Source organism: Lepeophtheirus salmonis, chromosome 7 (genome assembly GCF_016086655.4).
Source record: "Lepeophtheirus salmonis chromosome 7, UVic_Lsal_1.4, whole genome shotgun sequence".
NCBI classification, from domain to species: Eukaryota; Metazoa; Arthropoda; class Copepoda; order Siphonostomatoida; family Caligidae; genus Lepeophtheirus; species Lepeophtheirus salmonis.
Window position 1 is genome coordinate 11,526,521 of NC_052137.2, and position 24,164 is coordinate 11,550,684.

General features: G+C 29.8%; 1 protein-coding gene across 2 annotated transcripts in view; it reads right to left on the reverse strand.

Annotated features, from left to right (window-relative positions):
• LOC121122169 (uncharacterized) overlaps positions 1–21,759 on the reverse strand; it is a 312,765-nt gene extending 291,006 nt beyond the window's left edge. For both annotated transcript variants that reach the window (XM_071890167.1, XM_071890166.1), the window contains exon 1: positions 21,505–21,759. The gene's annotated coding sequence lies outside the window, so the exon portion shown is untranslated. The remainder of the gene's footprint in view (positions 1–21,504) is intronic.
• Positions 21,760–24,164: the final 2,405 nt, after the last annotated feature.

Consider the following 24,164-nt stretch of genomic DNA (forward strand, 5'->3'; position numbering starts at 1 on the left):
AAATAATTTCTAATCTATAAATAATTTTCCTTTTGAATGACAAACATAATAGTTTTTTTAGACTGATTCATATTTTTTTTATTTTTTTATTTTTTGAAAATGTTTTGTAAAAAATGAAAGAATATAAAGTTTCAGCTGTATTAATCAATGTTTATATATTACCCACAGCCATTAAACTTATAAATTTCACAATTTTAAGAAATAAATATACCTATTATCTGAAAATTGTCAACATAACTTCAAATCGAGAATTTATAAAAAATAACTATTATATATAAATAAACAATGTATCAAAAGTTGTTTTTTTTTTGTTCTTCTTTTCCTCTAAAAGTATTATTCTCATAAAAAATATCCAATAAAATATAGATGTACTGCATTTATTGACCCCATTTTTCGCTCTTTATTTGTAATAGAGGATCAAAACTTTTTTTCAATGTAAAAAAATGCATCTGAAAAAAAAAAAAAAAATTAAATGATAGTTGTACTTATTTCTGTCATTATACGAGTGGCGCATACTAGAACTATTTCCTAACTAAGTGTTACCCCTAAAAATAATCAACCATTTCAATAATGCGAGTACCAAATTAGGTAAAGGAATCTCATACTAACTACTTCAAACATAGGAATTCATTTATTGATCTTCGGCAGTGTAGGGGTTTAAACCACTGAACAGTTTTTTTTAAAACTAGTCATGTATTTAGCCAAATTTGACAATTCGTATTTGGATATAGTTCTAAGAACCATTAAGTAGCAGACAATTTTAGGCATTGTTTTCTATTTTTTGTATGCTAAGTGAATCTTAAGAGCCAGATATTTAATAATTAGATACACTTTTTACTATGAAAAACGTTTTAAAAAAAGTTTAAATCTTATCTTACACATCTTTCTTCTTTCCTTTAATTAAATTAATCATGCTGCTATACCTTCTTGAATCACAATTGTTGATTTAATTTATAAACAATATTGAATAATAATCAATAAATTAAGAAATGATTCATTTATATTTATACAATATTGGGTATAAATATACCCAATATTTTATAAATATATTTGATCAATTATAAGCTTGATATTTTAAATTCAATAATTGTATCCCTAGTTTAAAATCTTTACTTTATTTATGAAGTTGAATTTGGCCCCGATGTGAATGTTGGACATATTTATAGGAGAAAATAAGAATTGTTTGTTGATAGAAACTGACAATAATTTGTCTAATAATACAAATATAATCCAGATAAAATTTGAAGAAAAATCATCTAGAGTCTGTTAATATACAATCTGTCAAAAAGTATCGGGAATTGTTTATTTAAATTGCCTGCACTGAAGAAATTCAAAAAACCTTTTTTTTCTAGGTTGGCAGTACTAGCTTTCATAATAATACCAAGTTTGAGTGAGATTTGTAGACTAGTTTACTTGCAATAGGTGGATAAGTTAGTCTACCTCAGTAGTGCTACACTATTTTTACAATGAACTAAATTATTGAACAAAGACTTTGTCTTAAATTTTGTAAATACGAACGCAATTTAATGTGTTTACACTTTGAAAATGTTAGAAAAAACTTTTGGCGAATCAAAAATCCGTGCGTATGAGTGGTGCAAAATGTTTAAGGAGGGCCATGATATCTGCAGTTTGGTGCAAAGAGTCTAACGGTCAAAAAGGAGTACTATTTTAGCGTTCTAATGGCGTTCGTGTGAGAAAATCCGTCAAAACGGACAGAATTATGGAACAACAACTCGTAGAATTACACAACGATAACTCGTTATCACTCCAAGCCACGATTGTGAGGGAATTCAAAGCCAAACACGTAATGAATACAATCGATCAACCACCATATTCACCTGATTTAGCTCCGTGTTACTTTTTTTTGATCTCCATGCTTAAATTGCCACTCCTTGAAACACGTTTTGAGTCTATTCAGTCCATTAAAAAAAAATCATGGAAGGAGGAAAAGGCCATGCCAAAAAGGGAAAAAACGTTGTATATGTGGGGTGGTGATAACATAAAAACAAGTTGTGATACTTTTTCTGAATATTGCAACCGTGTGATACTTTTTCTGAATATTGCAACCGTGTGATAAATATAACTGTTGATATGAGTACTTTAATTTATATTAATTCAAAGTGGTGACAAATTTCTTAGGAGTCACGGTTTTTAAGGTTAACTGAACCTGATAATAATTGGTTCTTTGGTAACATTGATAAAATATACTGAGACATCATAAGCTGAAAATTATTTCTATAGAAGAGTGTATAAGCATTCATGTTGCAAGAATAACGAAAGGAAAAAAGAGATTAGCTGGTTAAAAACATGTCTCACCAACTGAAATGGATTATATTGATGATATTAAAATTAGATTTTAAGTTCAAATGCCGGACGATCAAATTGAATGAATTTGTATACATATACTATGTTCATAAAAAAATTTAAACAAATATCATTTATGTATTAATAACATGTTCGACAGTTTTTCAGAGATTTAATATTGTATTTAGCTCTTTAAAAACTCCTCTTCGGGTTTCATTGAAGTAAAAAACTTATACTGCATTCTTCTTTGTTTCATCTAAAAAGATCTAACCTTTTTTTATGTTATCGACACAGGTATTGCATCCAATAAAGATTACTTTGAAGGCGACAAAATATTTTAATGATTTAACGTGAAATTTGTGATTTATTTAATTATTCCATATATTTTTTTGATATAATGTGCTTTTTTTTTAAATAATAGTACAATTACTTTTAGACTTCAAATGAATTTCCTTTTTCTATACAATATTTTTTTGAATTTATGAATAAGTAAAATTTGAGGATATAATTGATGTCTATTATTTATATTTTAAAGAGAGAATGCATATTTCATTTGAAAGAAAATAAATAAAATTATGATTTCAAAATATGTCGTGTTTTGATTGTAGATTTTTCAACATCTCTCTCTCAAATCATTTATTTTATGTTCATAACCACAAATGTATATGTGCATTTATGTCATCTACAGGGTGCCGCATGCAAATAAAAACACTTTTCAACGATAATTTCAATAGCATATACACTATACAGGGTGTGTAAGCTATCAGTGCTCCGAAAATAATATTTTTAGACTCATTTTTATCTTCAAACATTTATCAGATTACAAAAAAAAAAAAAAACCAGATTTTGAAAGCTTGATATATTCTAAAATATTTTATTCAATAAACCATCTTCAGCCTCAACTACAGCTTCTATAAAAGGTCGACAGCTCGAGCACGACTTTTTTACTTGTTCCCATAGCAAATCCTGAAATGCCTTGTGAATCTGATAGATAAGTTTATCTTTGGTGTCGCAAAAAAAAATATCAGATTCAGATCCGGTGAGTTTGGAAACAAAAATTCCGGGCGAGATGAAGTCGTCAAAATTGTCTTGGAGCCATTGGAGACTTAATCCGTATTGTTCTTGCCTCAAAATTACCTTAAGAGCCATCAAATCCCTTCTTAACCTTGTGAAAGAATGTTTCACTGAGACACAGTGTCCAAACAATTGTTATGTTGTCACTCCAGGCCCGGATTCCAAAGAGTGCTCCGTACCTTGTTCAAAATTTGGGACCACAAATTCGTTAATTGATTCCTTTATTTTCAACTCTGGAACAGATTTAAACAATCTATATAACAAGACAAAAAATCAGCTACCTAACTGCCTGTCTTTGTCTAATAGAGCGAGCGTGCAAAAGACTTGTGCACCCTTTATGTCTATAAAAAATAGGTTGATTCAACAAATTTATTTTTTCAATTTTCGTCACATACTCTTTCAGAACAATTACTTTACAATGTATTCACCCTTGACGGGGATGATGGCCTTCAGGTGGCGTATAAAGACAACACACCTGTTGCATGTAGTCTCCATGTTCATGCACTCCCAGTTATCATTGACAATGGTAGTCAGAGCGGCAATGCAATGTTTGGCTCGAGGAGGGTGCAGTCCTTTGATTCCACTGCGGACAGAACGTGTTGTCTAGCGGGTTCCAGTCATGGCTGTAAGGACGGCACATTAGTCTTAAAAATCCAATGGGTTTTTTAGGTTGCCTTTTTTTGGGGGTGGGAAATTAGTAATCTAAAGAATGAATATTCTTTTCCTTAGGAGTTGCCACTCTTAATTCCTGAGTACTGAACTTCCTTTAAATTAAACTTAAAACTAGATTGAATATTTTTTTGTAACCATAAAAGCCAGGGAGGATTTGTAGCGGAGTTATCCTTGTATTCTCTTGTTGGATTAAGTGTAGAATTGAACATCTTCATTGAAGTAATTTTTCCTTATGTCATTGGTTATTTCCTTCTCCCCCTCTTTCCAAGTCCCAGTTGATTGTAACTTCTCTCCTCCAAAACAATTGTTAATTGACAGGGTTAACATGCCCCTTTTTAGTTTCTTTTTTTAACATGCAATTTTCATCACTACACCTCATCAACTTGATTCCAGAAGTTTTTTTTCCATTAGCCTACTCTCAGTTTTTGTGTCTGAGAGATTCCTTTTCATCATCACTTCTTGCAAACCGTTGCTTGACGAGGTAAACTATATTCCTGAGAACTTTGAGCTTTTCAGAAATCCCTGTGAGAGTTATTCCTGCCCGGAGAAGTGCTGAAATATTGATATGTCCCTCTCTTTCTGACCTCATTTGTTCCGTGAGAGGGGCATACGATACAGCAATACAAACATACATTCAGCTGTTTCTGATACGCTTTGAAGCTTTTGATCGGGCAACCTCGACTAATAAGAATAAGGAGTGTCTTAATTTCCATGCAACACCTGGTGAGTGTATGTTTGTTTTATTTAAGAATCTTTCTTACTTAATATATATATACATAAATTTATGTCAGTGTGGGAATATATGTAAGCCAAGAAGAAAATAACTTTTTTGTAAAAACTTTTAGCAAAAGAGTATGTAAAATGGAAAAATAAATACGAATAACGAAGTATACTCGTATCATCTTTTATATAATTTGATTGAGACAATTGATGATTCTACGTATTTATTTCAAGGAATAAGTCGGAATAGTGTTGTGTTGGTCTTTATTAAAGACTAAAAACTGCAGTCCAGCCTAGAGAGTCTTAGTTTGGTCCAGTTTAATGCTTCATATCAGTCCTAAAACTTATATATTTTAGTCCTTGATGACGTCACTCATGTTTATTTCTATTTTTATTTTTTTTATACAGTTTTAGTCCTGAATGCCCGAAGGACCATCAGTCTTAAGAACCAGCCACAAAGACTGATAGGATCGTTCCTAAAACTGGACCGGACCGAATAAATAAGAACTGAGACAGCACTAGGTTAGACCGGCTGTTGCCTGTTATTTACACTTGTTCTTTAAAAAAATAACACACGCATAAAATATTTTTCACAACATTCTCTCTTTGAGTAATATACACCTATATTTTATGATAAATAATACTATCATTATTAGGGAGTTGTATTATTTTGAAGGAAGACTATTTCAGGATTATTTTCTGGAGATATTTCAAAAATAGGTAAAACCCACCTTAACTACTTAAATACGCCTTTTTTTTTCTCTTTTTTTTTTTCAAATTGCTATATCTAGGCTACTACTTTGAACTTCCCAATAAAAATTGGTTTTTTTTTAATGACTGGCTGACCCTTTGCTTTCATATAAGACTTTGATTACATAGAAAGCCAAGGTCATAAGATCTTATCGCTGTCCATGGCTTTTAAACTACTTGAACACAATGGGGCTTCAAATGTCAATGGGCAGGTCGATGAGAATAAGATTGTGGTGAATGCAGAAATTAATAAGAAAAATTAAGTAAGGCATGGTTTGACGTTCATATTTTATATATTTTTTGCTTATAATAAGTTCTTTGGTCAGGTCATCAACTAACCCCACTATAATTGGGGGTGGATCATTCTGTTTACTCCTTATACGAAAAATGTATTTGATTTTACATTTTTCCATTCCTTGCTTTTCTTTAATTATTATAGAACTCAATTTCTGACAAAAGACCATAAATGATCCGTTTTTATCTTTTGTCCTCTCTCTCCAGTAGTTTATAATCATTCCATTGTTTGAGACTATCTATCTTCTTTTCCACATTATCAACTCTCTTGTTGGTTGATTGTATTTCATGAGTGAGTGCATCTAATTTGTTACTCAGAGACTCAAACTTCTCGTGAATACATGTTAATTTTTCCATTAGGTCATCAATAGTCTACATTGACTGAAGAGAATCAGAGGTCTCCCTGTTCCTTTTTTCCTTGCCGTTCACCATGATCATAAGAAGATGATTTTATATAGGTATGAGAGATATATAATAAAAAGAATATAGAAAAAAGACTTTTGACAGTTCTTAGAGTTAGATGGAAGTGAGATTTGAAAGATTGCATGCCCGTTGAGTGCAAGGAAGATATCTTGGTTTTCCGTTGCAGATGAATTAATGTATTACAAAATGAATTAATGAACAAGTTAGGTTAGAAGAAGGTACACAACCAAGTAAAATGAGGAAAGATGGAGAAAACGTAGTAAAAAGTGATAAGATTTTACGATGTGTATTAAGTCAACGATGATATATAAAGAATCCAAGAGGGATTTGAATAGGTACTTAGCAGATCAAGTGATAAAATAACTCACTGTCCAGAGAAGATTTGTTATCCTTATGTATCAAAATTAAATGCCCTATGAGCTAAAAATATCCCTTATATGTAATTAATATCATAGGTCCCACAACACACGTCTACAAATGTAGCAAGTATTTTCTGTTTTTTTATCAAAACTACTATCACTTAGTTTATACTTTTTTGGACAAATTGTATCCCCTAAAGGTTATACTTATTATAATCCCGACAGTTCTGAACCTTTTGTTTTATAAAGATATTAATTAAATTCTACAACTGAATGGTACCCGTTTTGGATCCATTTTCTATCATAAAATATTTAAAAAAGTCCTTCCAGCACATGCACATACTTTGTGATTACAGACTAAATATTTAGTTAAAGTTAACTTTCCCTTATTGCCTTCTTCATCCTCCACAAATATAAAAACTTTATCATCTTGATTTTCTAATTTATTCATCAATACTTTTTGCTAGTTCTGTAATTCAATAATCGGGCTTTCAAATTTCTTCAAATTTGTATCAATAATTTCCTGTATTTGAAAATTATATTTCAAAGATACTGCAGCATAGTTTTATAGTAAATATGTCAACTTCCAACATTCATGTAAGATACTATCTTCTATTTCCCGAAATGCATCATCTACTTGCATTTGTGGTTCTTCAGGTCGTCGTCTTATTGGCATAATCTAAAACTCTTGAATCTCTAGGACTTGCTAATCCTGGAAGACTTCTCCAGAAATCGCTATATTCCAGATAATGCCTTACATACGATGACTTAAATTGAATATACTCTAATAAATACACTATTGCATTCAGTCCATACTCTTCTCCAACTATAGCCTAAACTATATCTTCAAAATGTTCGTCCAAGTAATTTTCAATCGAACCATTTTGATGAGTATAGAAAAAGAATGGTGGTAAGTATTGATATGTGTGTGTAATTATCAATAAGGCAATTGGCTTAGTATTACCGAATTGCCGCGAGCGCTTTCTATTATATTACTCCTTATTTATCTCCCCTCTTTCCCGGCAGCTTTTTATTTTCCCCAACGTTTTTCATCATGTGACGTAATTTATTATAATAAATATGCCATTATAATATACCATTAAGAGAGTCATAGTTACTCCCACCGTTTACCCCCTACCCCTTCAGTCATGGCTTTGACGAGGAGGTATAAACGTCGTTATGGACGTTATAAACGTTCAACCAGAAATAATAAAGTCCCCTCGGACGTTAGATTTGATCATTAAATGCCCACGCTATAGATATTATAACTAGTCGAGAATTAATTCCCATTTTATCTGCAAACCCCAGTATAACAAATGAAGAACAAATCTGATTTGTATGCTATTATATTATATGCTGAAAATACATCTGGCATATCACCAAGGTTCCAGTCCCTAAAGTACTAATTATCAGGCCTCGGTTATATTACTTACAGGGGAAATATCTATGTATGATATTTCTGTCAATAAATATTAAGGTATTAGTATTTAATATGGAATTAGTTTCCCATATATAATGAGGATATAATCAGAAAAATAAATTTGTGTATATCTTATAATAACATTTATAGGGTGACAATTTTTTTTTTAAATACTGAAAAGGAAATTGAAGAAAAATATACTTATTTTTTTTTCGATCAATGTATGTATATTATACTGGTATTTTTTTATTTGTAAATATTGGTCTCCACTTTACTTATCCCTCAAGTTCAAATAAGAGATAAAGTGCAAAAAAATTTCATAAAAATACATTTTTTTTTTCTCAAAGTATAGGATGCTCAATATTAGGTATATAAAAAAATTAATTAATTAAGTATATGTTTTTTTTTAAAGTACTTTCTCAATGTAATTGCACATAACGTGTATAACTAATTATAAACTATGAATAAATTATATATATATATGCATAAATATAAGCATAGAAGGAATGGAGGCCTATTATGCGAGAGTTTTTTAAACAAAATATATATGAGTAAAACCTCATATCTTAAATAGAAAATACAAATGGCTGTTTATTTATAGAGTACTTTTGCACGCAATCAATATTTTGTTATAAATTATTTTTTGCTAGTCACCAAAAAGTTAATAATTTTTCATTCATGCATAGAGTTTGTAATGATAAAAAGATCCAAAGTTATATGTATACATATAAAACTATGGATAAGGTACCCAAAGATCAAACTATAAAAAACGTGATTTGTATTCATATTATCATGAAAAGACAATTCAAAACCAATTCGTGAATGGTTTAATTAAGAAACTTATGTATATTTTGTATTCAATATTTTCCCCTTCACAAGCAATACCAGCCTCGACACGCCAGCGAACAGATTGGCAGCTATTGAGGATGAAGGCAGTATCTATAGTATACCACGCTGTCATGATGGTACTTGGAGCGAATCAAAACTTGGATGAGTTGCTGCAAATATTTTTCCCCAAGGCGCTTTAAACTGCAAAATTAGGTTAGAAGAGGGCTACATGGAGGTCGGTGAGAAGTCAAATATGTTGTTGCTGCAGAAGTTTTGGTTTGTCTCTGCTGTATTGGGCTGTAATTAACTTCTTAATGTTTAGTTAGTCAATATGGAGACACCAATGGTATTTACAGCCTGTTCTGCACTGACACCGGCGCAGTAGAGATCGTTCACAAGTTGCATTTTTGTTGTAGCTCAGACATTTTTACACTTAGAGACATGGCATAATATACCTTTTTCACTTTTGGTCCAAGTGTCGTTTGGGCACGTAATTTAACATCATAATTTCCTAGTTTTGGACCCCTTCTCTGTCGATACATAAAACTTTGGACTTTTATGGTCGTCCAAAGTTACATGAAAATAAAGTACAATGTTTAAACATAAATAATATATAAATAATTGAAACAAAAATTTGAAGAGTGTATAAGAAAATATTCTTTATATGCACTAAATCTTTTGTACATTATTTATTTTTATCACTGGTGTATGTCATTGGGGTATTATATATAAGGAGAATGTGGTCAGGATACCTGTTACTATATGTCAACATTAGGTGTTTTCTTATTTCATTTTTGTTTTGTGTACACAATGGGAAAAAAATGCACTTCAATTTTTTCTTTCTTATAATGTTGTGTAGTACTTAATCTTCGTGTTGTGTTGTTGGTTATACTGCTAGTATAGCTCAAATAGCTGATTTTCTGTAAGGGTTTCAAGCAAGGTTGTTAAAAAAACCTGGGGTTTTAAAATATATCCGTTCCAGGAAGGTTTTTCATTTTTTTTTTAATGGGGTTTTAACGGGTTATAATGATTTTTAGATATTTTAAAGCCCAAAAATTATTATAATGGTGCGTAGTTTACTAAACAAATATCAGTCCTGGGTAAAGGAAACTTATTTATATGGTTAAAATAATATTGGTGGATTGCAATAGCATTCACAAAACCCCAATCTATACATATTTAGCCTAACTTAGCGGGTGAAAGCGATTCTTGCATATTTCTACATAATACTCACACCAAGACTAACACGACAAAGAAAAACAGAAGCTTCGTCACATGTATATTCGAACATTTTTTTATATTTTTGATATTGCGTTGTAAGTTTATTATTCCTTTGTGATTTTTTATTGGTATTAGAAGAACTGAAATGAAGCATCAATTACTTATCGAAGAATTTCATCAAAAGGAAGATTGAAGTACAAGGAATGGAAAGAAATTGAAGAAGTAACTTAGGTAAAAGAAACTAGTTGCAAAAATGTAGACATTGAAGTGATATTGTCAGTTCCAAAGTTGAACAATTACGAAAACATATCAAGAAATGCAATGAGTATGGTATGAAAGAAAACACAGAGATTGGTATTCCAGAGAATAATCAAACAAAATTCTCCTCAAAAGAACAGCCGAGCACATCGGAATCCAAAAATTAATCACTTGGCAAATTTGTCCATAAAACTACAAATAAAGAAGAGGAACATTTAGATCTTCAATTTACAAAATTGTTTTATACCTGTAATATTCCATTCAGTCTTGCAGAAAATGAACACATGAAAAATCTTCTTAATATGTTAAGACCATCTTATAAACTACCCTCACGGCAAGGTATCTCTCGTCATTTGCTAAATAAAGTAGGTTCTTTGTGCAACAGGAAATTGACTGAGAAACTATATGGTCGATTTGTAACCTTAATTCAAGACGGTTGGTCTAAAATATATAACCAACCAATCATTGGTTTGTGCGTACATGATGGGCAATAAATATTCTTCATTCGAACATTGGATAGTGGTTACAAAAAGAAAACAGTAGATTATTGTTTTAAGATTGCAAAAAAAGAAATAGAATTATGTGAGAAGACTTATAAAGTAAGTTCTAAGGTAAATATAAATCAAAGACTAAGTTTTTTTATTTAATTTCATCATGTATTTTTTTTAGGTTGTATGATTCTGCTTTCACAGTGAAAAAAGAGGGTTGCCGCAAGACACCAACTGAAAAACCTATATCTGCAAAAAAAAAAAAAAATCCAATCATCACTCAAAGTATGTATAATTTATATTAAAGGAACAAAGAACTGTTAATTAACACTCTTTTTGGTATTCATTTATAATTTTAATAGCCCTAACTTAATAAACCCCTCTGCAAAATACCCTATTAAAGGTAAAAAAAGACCCATCAACTAAGTGAAATGGGTGAAGAGTAATATTAGACAAATAGCTTTGAAGCAAATTTCGATGATTATTTTATAAATAGTCCTTAAAAGCGATAAAACATAAAGCCCACAAAAATAAAATTTGGCAAATAGAGATTTTTTTCCATAAATACGATTTACGCTATAAATAAGTTTACTTCTATTCAACTTTCCCAATAAAATAATATTTAGATAAATTTAAAAGATAAATAAATGAAGAATAATTAAACTTCTACCAAAAAAAAACCAACCAATAATTAAACTTCTACCAAAAAAAAAAAACCAACTCATTATTTAATCTTAACAGTAAATGAACTTAAAATAAAATTCCCCTATAGATAAAAAAGCAAGTATTTCCCCCCCCCCCCCAAACTTTGCTTAAAATAGCTTTTAAGCTCCTAATTTGAGTAAAATCTACGTGAAAATGATAGATCCCATTAGAAGGATTAAGTAAAGGGAGAGAATAGGAACTCGTACTAAAAGAACCAAAGTTATTAACTAAAAATCAAAATGAAATTTTTCTTTATCAAACAAAACAAAAAAAAAACCCAGGAGTAGAAATTGTCTTTTGAAAAGAAGTGTCATTTTTTTGAGCTAGCCCCTAGTACTAAAATAAATCCTACGAGCAATCCTACAAGTGGATGTTAATAGCCAAAGTGACATTTTTATTTTTGTGCTTTTTTTAGTAAAAAGATCTTAAGGTATTGGTATATTGATACTTATATAGTTCCGAAATCTTTATGAAAATATTGGTAGCATTACCATAATATTTTCAATAATATTATTTTTATGTATGAATAAGAATATACACATTTTATCAAGTACGTCAGGCTTTATAAGATTGTTTTTGGATTTAATTTGTTGAATCTTTATGGTGAATTTAAGACTCATTTTACTTTAATAAAATACAAATGATTAAATTTAGTTTTCATTTACACATATTCAATTCTTGGACAGTTTTTTTGTTGTCCATATTTAACAAAATCCTTCTAAACACTCCAATACATAAGTAAATACTAATTTCGTAACAAAATTACATATCATCCGACTCATGCTTCAGCAAAAGATTTTTAGTATTATCGTTATATAAACCGGAAAGGACTTGAGGACTAGTTGCATAAGAGTTATTACTTCTAATTATGAAAGCAAATTAAATATCATTGGCCTGGATACTAAATCAGTTGAAAAAAATCTTTTTAATTTATAAATCCTTATAACGACTATATATGATGATATATATGATATTTTGAATTTTCTTTAATTATAATTACACATAACTATATTCAATTCTTATATAGTAACGATAATGATATTCAAATAAACGATTATATCCAATAAAAAATTTAATTAAGATAAGAATGATTTACGTAAGTATTTTTTAAACTCAAACTAAGGTATTCCCTCCCTTATTGCAAGTTTTGCAAATATATAACCATCGCTAGTCATTTCGTTGCAATATTTTGTTAATGCTTATGTCATATTTTTAACTACTCTTTTGACAGCTTGAGTATGCACTGGAAATTTTTATCGAATGAACATCTCTTCATTATTAATATTGTTATCAATTTGCACATCGGATAAATATTTTGCTATGGGGTTCAATCATCTCTACTTTGGTCTATTCAATAATTTCATAGCGTTGACTGCAATTAAAATTTAACTCAGGTATTTTAAACAAAAATGATTTTGAAGAACTAGATCGTGAAAATCGAATTATTTTACATCCAGTTTTTTCGAATTTTAGGTCTATCATCACAAATTATTCGAAGAATAACATTTTTTGGATGAGAAAAATAATTATTTCCTTGTATAAATAGTAGATAATTTTTTGAACTCTTTCCTCTTGATTTTTAATCAATTTTATTGCTTGAAATTTATGACTTGTCCCATCTTTTACGAATGGGGTCTTCTTTATGGTAAATCACATGGGAATATAGATAAACATTACAAAATTCGGAAGGCAGACAAAGTTGTTGGAAAGATTCTTTCTGAAACGTACAGACGTTGAACCCTTTTCGCAGTAGCATGCCATCTTGCAGAATTTATAGTTCCTGGTTTAAAAAAAAAACAAATATCATCCGAAACATGCCCTTCCGATACATATGATGCATTGGATATAAATATTTTTTATCTGTAATCAAATTCTTAAAGTTTGTCATTTTTAGAGAAAATGAAATTAGAACAAAGGTTACGATTGGCAAAGTTTCATATGGTGCAAGCCTTTTTCTCATGGGTCCAGAAAATCCCCAAGGGTCAGCTGTTTTCCATCTATATCTATAATTAAATGATGCAGAGGAACTTTGTTCCCATGCAGCATACTAACAAACCAGTGAAGCGGTTTTTGAAGATATTCTTCAAAAAATCTTATAATTTCGCCTTTATAACTGAAAACATATTTAGAAGTGGGTAAGTCAATGAAAAAAAGTTTGAAAACTGCTTGTCTATACTTTAGAAACTCTTCTAAGCAAATACCAATTTAAAATTTGATAAGTTGTTCCATATTAAATTTGAATTTATCTAATTACTATGAAGTGTATGCTAAAAAATGAAGTAGAATAAAATAATATGAGACATTTATATTTCAATCCGATTTTGGTAGGTATATTTTTTTTCCTGTGCACATGAGATTTGGCATGTATGCTCAATTTTATACTCAACATTGAAATTTAAGTAGCCATATTCGATTTTCTCACTTTTTGATTTTTGGCCCACCCTATTGTATAGCCATATATTTTAATGGCTATTTTTTACTAAATCGAATATTAGTTCAAAGTGTACTTGTTTCATAAAAAACAGAACAGAGGAACACTATATCAGTGGTTCATAACCCCCTTCTCCGATTTAGAACCACTGTTTTAGAAGAAATTTGTCTATGTATCTATGCTAGATGTTATTACATAAATACTAATTTATCCTCGACTCTTTTATGAAGACTCCCAAGTTACCAAATAAAAGCTAAGGTGTTTTTCTGAAAATAAAGTACCTACATTTTTTTATATTCATTCAAAGAATATTCATACATTAAAGCCAAATCCAAAAATAAAAGATACAACTCAAAACCTTTGACATACTGAAAGCTCATTTAAATACATGGGTTGATGGGTGGTCTTAATATGTTTCTATAAAACACATGATAGGTGTTAATTTTATAATAGAGATGATCCAATTTCTCATGTAATACAGAATCCAAAAAAATGTAACAATTAATACGTGAAATAATAGGTGTAGTGAAAAAAAAACATGATTGGCTGTTAGAAATTTTTTTCTACTTATGTTTAATCTCTGTAACAATCAAAATAGTGACGGTCAGACTCAACGATTTCCATTATTTTATCTACATTTTTGAAAGTTGGTCTTTCAGGACGTGGTGCATATTTGACATCAAAATTAACGAAATGGAATTAAAGAACTCATAAGTGCACGTGATTGGCTGTTACAGCATCAGGACCATAAACGCTCTTCACATTTTCAGTCGCATGGTTTGTGTTTTCGTCTTTATCGAAGAAAAACTGCAAGATATGGGGTATTTTCCCTTTGCTGGTGTCTATTTTTGACGAGCACTCAAACAATAATGAGGGAAACATACACAAAACTTTTTTATAAGTTTTTGTATTACGAAATCTTATCCATCTAACACCATTTAGCTTAAGCCAATCACACTTATGCAACACGGGATACACATGACTATAGCCATCTATTGTAAAATAATGATAAATTTATTCATTTAAAGACAGATTTTTGAAGTTGGTACCAAAAGGTGATGAAGTATTTTATGAAGAATTTAGAGCTTACTTCTGATACGGATAAGATAATAAAAAAATCGAATTTCATTTAGATATAGGTATAAATGGTGTGTTTATTAAACTTGAAAGTTGAAAAAGTTGAAAGTTGGAAATAAATACCACAATAGAAGGTAATTCAAGGGTGCATGAGTATTATTTCAACTGTAGGTAATAAATGATAAATATTAATCAAATCAAATAATCACATGAATTAATAATGGATTGGTCAACAGAATTAATTGTGTTATCATTATATAAGATTTTATGAAGCTTGCTAATTGTCCATAGCATACATATTGTCATTGTGAGGGTTTGACCGTTTTCAACCATAATCTACGTAAAATTAGGGATGGGTTTTAAATTATGAAAATGAGAAATTCAGTTTCAGGCAAAAAAAATTAAGTAAGCATATCTTGAAAGTACATATTTTGGTTAAAAAAAAATCATATGTCAATAATATTGGTGATACAGTAGTTAAAAATATAAATTCCTTCAGAATAGATTCCTTACAATCATTAAGACAAAGTAACTAATCACTTTCGAAAATTGAAGATTTATTATAATTTTATCGCAGTGAACTATCAAAAGAAATTGTGGGAGAGGAATATATAGAACTCATAGACTATGTATTATATTTTTAGACAATTATATGCCATGCACCTAGCTTGTTAGATGACCAGGGCAATTATACTCTCTGAAAATATCCTTATTAAGTTGCCAGCTTAAAATAAATAAAATAGCGTTATTACATATTTGTTTATTGATTCTAACAATATACGTTAAGCCTTACCTTCAATATATTTTAGCAGTCAAAGCACCCTTATAATGAGTTATTTTTGTTAAAACAATTGAAAGCTTACAAAAAAATAGACGAAACATTATCAAAAACTGAATTTAAGAAACTTAGACATCATTTATGGCATTTGACTGATGAAGCTGCTTCCCTTTCATTCTTCAATGACGATGCCCATCAAGAAGCTAAAGAAAAAATAGTCGTAAATTTGAATTATGAAAATATATCGGGACATGGCAAAAGATAAGATGTACCAAATGGAGCATTTGATGTTTCTTGATTTGGTGCGTGAATAACTTTATTTATTGTTTCATTAACAACCTGTCTATCATTATATAAAATTTGATTTCAGATTAAAAAAATATGTCACTTCATATAGGTCAAAAGCCTCACGCCATTATGAAACGTCAAAAATAATATTTTTTTACTTTACTCCCAAAAATGAACAAATTAATATTCTTTTTTAGTTAAGAATAGTTTTTGATTGACTAGGGATATTCTAAATGGGGTTTGTAAATCCAATATGAACATCTTATTATATTTTCTTGTTATTTTTGTGAGGGTACGAATAGTTTTGGGTTCAACTGTAAATCCAGAGTAATTAGATTTTACCACTGTAATTGAAGAAAAAGTAGATTTAAAGATACAAAGATATATAAATTGCATAATTTGAGTAAGTGTAAGTTTTCTAAAACTGTTTCAAACTAGAAAGACATGAATACGCATTAGTACAAAGCCACATTATTTGAAATATATATAATATTTTGGTGATAAGACAATACATGAATAATTTGTGATTGAAGTGAAAGATTGAATTCCTCATTCATCGATTATTTCCTTTGTAAAAAACTGAATTGAAAGGTAACTCAGTAAAATATCCTTGAAATGTAATAATTTCAGATCAAGACTTCGACAAAGATCTATTTGAAGAAAATTATACCAGTGAATATTTTTTCTGACTCGCATTTGTAGTTAAGAGTTAACACTTTAGACCCTATTATTGAATTAATAAATAATTCATGACTATTCCTTTATTAATATGGTGTCAAATATTTATTTCAGGAATTCAAGTCTTATTTTCATTTTCTAAACCCTTTAAACCTAACATTCCAAATTAAAGAGTTATTTCATTATCTATACTATCTAGATATTATGGTTTTAGATGCAAGTAATGTAGTGACAAGGGAAGGATTTTAACACAAAAAAAAAAAAAAAAAAAAAAAGAAGTTATTTGAACACTCAAAGGCCTATGGGTGCAAAAATTGTATCTACAAAAAAAGGGTAAAACTAAATTTAGTCTTAAAAATAACATTTCTATTCTGTACATTAAAAAAAAGTTACAAATCCAATATTGGATATTATTTTAATGAAGTAATGATTATATTAAATAATTATAACACTGTTGTGTTATTATTCGAGTTAATTTAAAATGAGATTGATCCACTTACTACAAAGATTCCATGTGACATGAACTTTTTGATCAAGATTTTACTTGAATTATATAACTAAGGCTCTCAATTCGACTACCTATATAAGGTATAAAACTTGACTGGATGATTTCCCTAAAGACTCAAAACTTGACCCAGGACTTGTAAAAAATGGTTCGTAAGAGTTTCTCTAGACACCTTGTGCTTTGTATAAAAATTTGGACATGATTTTAACATTCCATACTTTATTTAATATAATGTATATAGATGTATAACTAAATTTGAAGATCGCCTGTTTTTTTGGTATTGCTAATGTTTTTCCTTAGCTGTTATCGTTTTAATTAAACTATTATGAATTGAACATCCTTTTCTACTACATTCAATTATATTCAAACCCTGATTGAACATTTGCGTGTGCTCATAAAAGACATCGAGTAAATTTGAAAAGTTGTTGGGGATTTATAATTGTAACTGGGCTCCGAGTAGAATTAAGGATCAACAATGGAGTAATTTCTTGCCTATTCCTATTTTATTTTCTTCTCCCTTCCCTCTCTCATCACTGCTGATTGTAGCTGATCTAATAAAACCTCATGACAGCTTAGCTGCTCTCCTTCAAAATATTTTTCAAATTGTCTGGGTATCATTTTTATTTTCGTTTTTTAAATGCCCAAAATACATACGATTTTCAGGACGATCATGCATAACAAAAGGTATTAGAAGAATGATTGCACTATTGTAATACCTTCTGTTTGATTGGAATGTTTCACCACTACTTTCGACTCTGCTAAGAGTTGAATATATATTTTTGATAGGATTGTATATCAGAGCTGTTTAGTTTCTTGTCTTCAATTAAAAAAGTTTTAATGGCCGTGTAAGTGAGTGACCCATTCTACGTCAATAAATTTTTACATATTGGATGAGGTCATTTTCATCCTCAATTGACCCTTAAATATGGTTTTATAACAAATTGGAAGAAGAATGAAGATATCTCATAGGAATATTATTTTTGTGGTGGTATGATGCATTTCTTATGCCCTTTGCTAGAAGCAAGTGTATATGTGAGAGGCCAATGAATGATATTAAATTTCATATCCTTTACAATAATTAATAATATTTCACTTTTTCAAAAATCGTTTGATTTCCCTATTCAATTCAATTAGTACTTGACACGTAGATGAGGAATATGATCTTGATGATTTACGTATTTTTCAGTTTTTTGATAATTTTTGATTTGAATTTTTTGAGTAATTTTAAACTTTTTTAAGGTTTGAGAAAACTTTCAAAAAAAAAAATCAGTAACATGCACCAGAGCTATTTTTTCCCCGCAAAATTGTATGCTAATTTTAAACATGTGTTGATATTTTATATGCGATCATCCGATCTTGAGAAAATGCAATGTAAATGTCAAAAACCATCTTAATGAATTGACTTTCTTTGAAAATGAATGACTCCTCCATTTTTGTCCTCCACTGATTTTTTTTTCCTACTCAAAAGTTGTCTCGATTCGATAAGAAGCTTAAAAATACTCCAAAAATTCAAATCGAAACTGTCGAAAAGAGATTTAATAAGAAAAAACTCACAGATTTGTAATAACTAAATTTGAATATTGAGTTTAAAAGATTAGTTTTGTTGACTAAAGTTAACATAGAGACTAGTTTTGTTGACTAAAGTTAACATAGAGACTAGTTTTGTTGACTAAAGTTAACATAGAGACCACTTTTGTATTTTCTCTAAGCTCAGCGTTTTCAATATTTTGAGACCTAATTGTATCATTATTTTTAATTTCATCAGAATACAATAAATATGGACCCTTCTCCCTTAATATAATTTTCTTTCAGGGATTCATAATCCATTTTATTTTTTTCTTGGAAATTGTAGCTGCGTTTTTGGTTGTATTCAGTAATTTTTTGAATTATTCATCGACCAATGTTAGTTTTTTTTTCAAAAAACCTTATTAGAAAACAATTTTTCACAATTATAAAACACATTAAATGTTCATTTGTAATAAGCCAATTTCTTCTTTGATTGGTTTTTTTTCAGTCAAAATTTTGAGACTTACAATTTTAGAAATTTTCAATTGCATGATTCAGTATTCACTCTTTGAATAAGAAAAGAGAAATCGTCAACAGTATATCTCATAATCAAAACGTATCAGTTTCCTTAGACGATGACCCATTTTCAAACAGTTAAAAGAAATAGCGAGATTCTCGATTTGTAATTGACGGGCATTGTAAGTTTTCTTCTTGAACAACACACAATTATCGAGTGAATGTTGTTCTATGCAATTATTAGGTCACTGATACAAATATAATAAACTTTTATTAACAACCCTTTTCTTGATTTGCGATGCTCCATTACTCTTCATTGAATAGCGAGTTTCCACAACCTTAGCTGCAATTCTAACATGCAAAAGGAACTTTTCTGTTGTGATCAAATTTTGATCTCGAATTTCACTAACAAATCTTTCCCATCCTTCCCTAAGGAGACCAGACACTTTACTCTCACAAATCTTCTTACATTAAGATCCTCCAATTCTATATTATTCGCCATTACAGCACATTGAATCGTAATTATTTCTTCGTGGAAATAAGGAAGATCATTCGCATTGTTTTTTACTTGATTTATATTTTAATATTCTGATAGCTTTCCTTCGTCACCGGAAGAAAGAAATTTTTTTTAGAGCCGTACCCTGGAGTGCAGATCACAAAACTTCGTTATTGTATTGATATTACAATTATCCACATTTGCTTTTAAAGTCTCCATCCACGACGCAAAATTAGTCAGTTCCCCGTTAAACTTTGGTACTTCCAATTGGGGTACACGTAACATGGGAAAGGGCTCATTAGTCTCTATTTTAGACTCTTCAACAGGAGAAGAAAACCCCTTTTTTAATATTTAGAAGCTCTTTTTGATATTTTATGTACGTTATGAAGTTATTGATCTTCAATTCTCTTGCAAAATTTCGAGAAGGGTTGATAGTCTTTCCGTGCTGTTTTCTGGAAGTTGATTACTATACAGATCTGACCGTCATCGGTGTCAAACTCGGGGTAGAATTTCATTAATTGTTCCATCTCCAAACAAACACGTTCATCCCTTACTTCATCAGTCAGCTCTTGAACAAACTCTTCAAAATACTCCCTATGCTCTCGAGGCAGTGCAATACTTATTTTAAATCGTCCCATCTTATATTTAAATAACGTATTTAAAATATTAGTATATTTCCCACCACGTGTGGTTACACTAACGTTCTCTGATGATATTGCCCTATACCATTGGCAATCACAAATCTATCCAAATCCTTCAGGTCCAGTTAGAAGCACCATGAATAAAACCTCTACCGAGACTTTTATTTGCTTTGAAAGTCAAGAACGGGGCTAATTTACAACCCAATTGATTAGTGAATTGTAATACTGATTTTATTAAAGGTTATATACTACCTTCAACACACACAACGACGAGTAATATATATATATATATATAATGGGAGCGTAACTCGCTCGTGTATATAATAAGGAAAAACGACAACAATATCAAAACGAGACATATTAAAAAAAAAGGAATAGGAATAGTACAGGGAGACACCCATATAACAAAATATACCATATTACCACCTCTAAAAACACTTAAACCTGTCACATTTTTGCTACAGATCTTAAATTGCTTCATTTTTGGGATATATATGTAAATATCAGGTAACGAATTTGGTAGTGTCATTCATACTAATTTTAGTATTTATAAGTGTTTACATAAAACATAGCCTCATTACATCTAAATAAGTACTCATTAGCATCCACATTCATTTAATTTTTTTTTATTACTATCTAAGTAAGAATAGAAAGTCATTGAAATATGACTTTATTTACATCTCTTATCTTCATTAATTAATTTTATAATTGATATTTGATTATTATCATGAATATTAGACATAACATACATCCATTCGATCCTTAAATGAAAATTAATTTGAAAGCCTATACATTCATTTTGATCATATACTTCAAGAAGTTAAATGATGTTAAGCTGGCTGTCAAAAGTTAATAATTAAAATATTGATTATTAATATTTATGTGTTAAAAAACAATAAAAAATTATTTTGAAATTTGTGTTTCATTTAAAAAAAAGGCGGATATCAAACACCTTTGTAAATTAGTATCTATAGAACACCTTTTATGATATATTGTCCCTTGTGCATTTCAATTATGGAATAATGAAATAAAAATAATAATTTTTGTATGGTTTGAGTAATTATTTTCTTACTTTACAAAAAGAGTGATTTACGAAGTGGCTGACGGTGAAGAGTACAGAGAATTTAAAACTCTTTAAAGAATCTAATAGGCTAGAAACAGATAAAAACAAACACACAAAACTATTGGAAGAGTTTTTGTTTTTTTGTTTTTTTTGAGATATACTCATAGGTGCAAACACTCACTAACAGAAATAGTTTATCAAGGGATGATGATCCTTCAAAGGGAAAGTGTCCCTTCCTTCCGCACCAGTCCAACACCAACTGATGATGTCTGTTTAATGTTCCTTCACTTCTCTCTCTCTTTCTCTGTCTTTCACGTTTTGTCTTCTTCTTTTTTTCCTTCCTTGCTTTTATTTCAAACAGTTTATGTTCTTCTTCTTTGCCTTTTTCTTCTTGAAGAGCGCACTTGAGTGCATTTTAATGAAGAATGAATAAACTCTCAGAATGGCAATGCTTCATATTCATACTTTTGATTTAAATGGGTTGTAGTGCTCATTTATTTTTTTACTTCGTTTGCATGTAATAGAATAAAGCTTTTAAAAACTTTTGCTTGAATTGACTTAAAATACATTTTGTAATCCAAAGAAAATTTGAAAAAGGATAGGTAACATAGAATATTATTAATTTTATCATCTATAATGTATGTATTACTGATATTGGTCAAGAAGGAAGTCCAATGTAACTAATAAATAATAAAAGTTTTTATTGAAGAATATTTTTGGCAAATATTGGCATATTATTTATCTCTTTGGGTTACATTTTATAAGTATACTGTTATTCTTCGTATTTTGGTGAGCAAGTTTTGTGGACATCAAATAACTAATTTGAATCATACATTTAGTGATTGATAAATAGTTTCCTTACTTAAGAGACGCAACAAGTGTTTTAGTTAAACTGTTATACATGGCGGTAGTTTTTATAAAATATATAAATATCAAGTGAAAAAAGATCTGTAAATGTTTTTTGACTATGAGAACCCATTTTACAAAAAAAACAGTCCAACTTATCTCATCTAAGAGGAAATCATGTGAAAACTATTTAGCTTTTGACTACACTAAGTGATAATGAAAGTTATAGAGTAGCGACCCAAAACTTGCAGTAGCATAACTGTTTTATGAAAAACGTGATTCTTAGCCAATCAAAAGAAGACAACTTAAAACCAATTTATGATATGTTTGAACACAAAACTTAACTATACTCTTTTATTTAATATTCCTCCTTCACAAGCAATAACAGCATCGACACACTGGCGAACAGATTGGGAACTCTTTGCCTGCAAGGCGTTGTCCATTGCCTACCACACTAACTTGATGGCAGCTCAGAGCAAATCAAAATTTGGATGAGAGGTGTGGCCGGCATTGTTCTCCAAGACGTCTTAAGTTACAAAGTCACGAATATGAGGTTAGGGCGGAAGTTGTCATTCTTCTTGGCTGTATAGGGATGTAATTGTCATTTGATGTTGTAGGTATTCCGGAAAGAGATACCAACTGCAGCTTTTTTGGTACTGACACAGGCATGGAGGAAATTGCACACATGTTGCGTTTTTTGTTGTTGCTCCGACATTTTTAAACTTAGAAACAAGGAAAAAACAACTTCTTCATTTTTAATTCGGCTGTTGTTTGGTGGCGTAATGTAATATCGAAAGGAAAAATAACAGGGAAAAGTTGCTCCTGCAAATTTTGGGTGCTCACTCTATAAATGGTCGTTCATTTACATATGTATAGTCAAGAATCAGTTTTGAATTAGGAGTAGCACAAATGTTGTAGCACAAAACGTTTTCTTCTCTCTAACTAAATATGTATATAGGTAGAATGATATTTATAGCGTATTCACTCAACTACTGCATAAGTTATTTTCACTATGTTTTATTGACAACATGTTGATATCAGCGTATTTTTACAACTAAATGCATGAAAATTGATACTTTTTTTTTTCAAGAAAAAATAAAAATATTAGTATGTACTTATTTTAAGGCATTACTCCATTACAATCCAAACACTTGACAGTAATTTAGTACTTTTTAAAAATAAAATTCAATACAAATAAATATACTCAAACGTTTTTTGTCATATTAAATTAAAAAAATCTTAGTTATCTATGTAGGTATGTATGTTCAAAGTTTTCATTCTAAATGTATTTAGAGTATATTTTTAATGAGGATAGTATTTTTAAATAAATTTTAATATTAAACAAATTTATATACTAATTATTATGTTGTATCTATGTACACTATTCATCAGAATATATTATATTGAAGAAAGGCTTTCTGGTCTTTTAATGTACAATCCCGTTAATGTTGATCCTTAAAAATCGGTGAGATATAATGAATTGAAATTCTTCCTTGATCCTCTAGATTGGGTTCATCTCTTAATATTAATAACTATGCACATCTCAAATCACTCAGTCAAATAGTATAATAAGTAAAGAACCCAAATAATAATTGACAATAACGTAGTTTGAGCCTGAGAAAAAAAAAGAAAAAGGAACAACTGGACTGTCCAATTTTTAGATATTTTTGGACAAGTAGACTGTTAATTAAACAGCTGTATGGTTGATAAATAGGTATCAAATAGACATTCCCAGAATCTTCGAACAGCCAAATAATGTATTAAGGCAAAATACATACGAATCAGAGCTCTTCACTCCGTATTGAGCGCAAAGAATTAAAAAG